The 3,051-nt window shown below is 47.9% G+C and overlaps 1 long non-coding RNA gene across 1 annotated transcript; it reads right to left on the bottom strand.

Moving 5' to 3' along the window:
- Positions 1-1,165: 1,165 nt before the first annotated feature.
- LOC129546236 (uncharacterized) lies at positions 1,166-2,561 on the bottom strand. The gene is made up of 3 exons (XR_008683845.2): positions 2,337-2,561; positions 1,579-1,749; positions 1,166-1,317 (listed from the first exon to the last, which is right to left on the bottom strand). It is a non-coding gene; the product is annotated as an uncharacterized LOC129546236 (long non-coding RNA).
- Between the last annotated feature and the right edge of the window lie 490 nt (positions 2,562-3,051).

Raw genomic sequence — 3,051 nt, 5'->3', positions numbered from 1 at the left:
AGTTGTGTCTGACTCTTTGTGACCCCATGCCTCCTCAGGCTGGTACCCACAGATCCCTGGAGATTTCAAAGTGTGTGACCCCTGGCTTAAAGTCAAACCAAGTATAACACAACGGAAGGGGTGAAGTTTGTTTCTAACGATAGTGACTGAAACAAAGAAAAAGGAAGTCCAGATACCTGGGCTTGTCAGCTCCTAACATTCTGTCTGCCCTAGTATAGGGCTCTACAGCAGTGGGAGTTAAAGCTTTGCCTTTGTGCACTTAGTTGTGTGATAGAGATTAAAATAAAAGCAACAACTTCCTTTGGGAAAGGCCAAAAGCACAGCCCCAAAGAAAAAACTGTATTACTTCAAAAGCTGAGGCAAGCAGCCAAAAGATTCCAGAAGGCTCTTCCTAGCCCCACAAGGTCAAGAAACTCTGATGACCTGTGACGGCATGGAAAGACATCTGGTAGACCACACTTTACAGTTCAGAAGATAAAGCTCATTCTCAGTTTTATTAACACAGACTTACTGGCCATGGCTGGTTTTTGCCACACAGAAGAAATTCCCAAGAAGTGCATTCTTGGGCTCTTGTCAAGTGGTCTGTTGTCTGTGGAATTTCCTATTCTCCAGCCCCAGAACAGAAAGCAAACCCCCTCCTCAACCTTGGCTTTGGCCGACATGAGATTTAAAGAGGATCATTTGTTTTCATTACAGCCCCTTGAAGCCCTTCCTTCCCTCCTCATTAATGAATTTCCAGTCTTTCATCAAAAAACAAAAACAAAAAAACAAACACAAAAAGGGACCTGACAGAGGACATGGTTAAGTGGCTGGCGCGCATAGCAGTGCCGGCTTTAAAGAGAGGAGACGGCCATTTACTGATTGCAGGGAGGGGTTGACATCCTTGGTTAGTATGCTAATTTCATCTCCTGCGTTTAACATTCAGATCAGGTCCGTACAGGCCCTCCAGAGCAGCAGAGTCCAGGAATGGGTGGCTGTCTGCCTTGCAGCGTTGAACAGTCTCTGCATGAATTACATAAATGCCCCAACATTCCGTCTGCTCTGACTTGACTCTCTTCCTTCCTCTCTAAAGACACACAGACAACATAGCCATACACATGTGAGCACACACTCTACAAGATTCTGTCACATGCAAACACACATACACACACACACAGACCCTACAGACATAGGTCTCTGTGTGAATGCTGAAGACATGCAGTGTAAGATATCCAAGTCATCCACAACTGGCTTAATTTCTCCTCCTTTGAGTCTCCAAGGCACACTTCTGCAGGATGTATGTCTCCTGCTCAGGAAACTTGCACTGTACTGAGGTATCTGAAATAAGGAAGCAATATGAAGAGTAAATCCCCAGTGAGAAGGAACACATCTTTCTATTGACCTTCCAGTCCCAGAAATCCTTACGAAAAAAAAAAAAACCTTTACTCATCTGTAGGGGCACCAGATAGCTCAGTTAACTGAACACCCAGAAAGAAGAAAGAGCCAGTTCATTTTATTCCTTGGGGTACCCACTTTGTCATGGTGTGTTTGGAACCCTGTGTTAAACGAGTATTTCATCCTGGTTGGTTTTGGACTCACCAAGCCACAGCTGGGTGACAATGGAAGAAGAATCCCAAACTCGCTCCCACATGGCGGTCCAAATGGCAAAGACAGTCACCTGGCACATTTTGCCTAGTGCCCAGTCATCAGAAAACTGAATTTCCTCAGCCTCCTTTTCCCAGCATTTTTCTGTAGCATTGCAGCAGCTTCCTGGAGACAAACAGAATCAGCAGCTCCTGTTATCAGAAGGCGCATTTAGGGGTTGCTTTGAATAGACAGAAGCTATTTTGAGCAAGCAGGAGTTCCAGTTAAAAAGAAAGGAAAGGTTGGTTTTTAATATTTTGTTTTCTCAAAGTGTGACATAACCGTGTAATCTGGCATGCCATGGTTCCTTCCTCTGGCTACTCTGGAGGACCCTGGTCCTGACCCCTGGTGCCCACACAATATTCCATTTTTGGCTGAGGAACACCGGGCAATTCCTGTGGGAGCTTCCGACAGGAGCGATGGGTGTTTTCTCCAAGCTGCGGACTTGATTTGCCTCGATTTTTTTTTTTTGGCTCTTGTCCAAGATGTTTTCCTGTCATCATTTCACTGTCTTTTCCAGTAATCCCTTTTTTAAACATGGCCAACAATTAGTCGATTTATCTCCACCACCAACACCACCCCCCCCACCCCCATCTCCACGCAAACACGCACTCCACGGAGCCCATCACTGTCTTGCTTTGCCTTGAAGTCTAAGAAATTACAGCTTCTCATTAGCTGGAGAGCACGTTTGGAACGGCTTTGTATTTACTCACTTAGTAAGTGATGCTGGCCTTTTTAATTATTCTCCCTCCGCGTGCCATCACAGAGCTGCAAGCTGTTCCAGGCAAGCCAAGCGACTGCGTGTCCTCCGCCAGGCAGTTGGAAGTAATCGTGTTTTACCTCACTGCTGCTGCTTTCCTCCTCTCCTGTCAGCAAGCCAAGGAATCCCCCCAAAGCTCTTACGTAGGAGATACCAAAACTGTGAGTCACTTCTGGCTCCCCAAGCAGAGGGAGCCCAGGGCAGCGTGCACGGAACAGCAGACCCAAGATGGGGGTTTCCTCCCAGCCAAGCCCTGGGACCAGATGTGCAGCCATGGCTTGGTTTTTCTTGCTGTTGCTCCCTCTTTCTCCTCCACCCTCATCCGCTCCTTCGTTTGCCAGCGCCTTCCTCTTTCTTCCCTTCTGTGTTGCCGACAGCCGCAGACCCAGCAAGAGCTGGGTCCCTTTCGCCTCTGTTGTTTTTTCTCCCCTGCAGCAGGCTTTGGCTGCTACCTCTGCAAGCTGGATCACCAAAGACACACGACTCCCTCACAATGAATAATCAATACAGATATTGATCTGTGGAAAATGTTTGTAAATTCCTGAAAGGGAATCAGGAGCAGGGGGCAGGGAGGCTCGTGGGGGACGACGACCGGAGCGCCGGTGGCGGGAGGCAGCCGAACTGGATTTGGATCCCAAGGCTGGCTGGCTCCGAGGTGACGGTACCGG

This window comes from Moschus berezovskii, chromosome 22 (genome assembly GCF_049115385.1).
Source record: "Moschus berezovskii isolate FMDL1 chromosome 22, NW_MosBer_1.0, whole genome shotgun sequence".
Taxonomy (NCBI): domain Eukaryota; kingdom Metazoa; phylum Chordata; class Mammalia; order Artiodactyla; family Moschidae; genus Moschus; species Moschus berezovskii.
The sequence above is the reverse complement of the archived record's forward strand: the minus strand, read 5'-3'. Positions and strand labels throughout refer to the sequence as shown.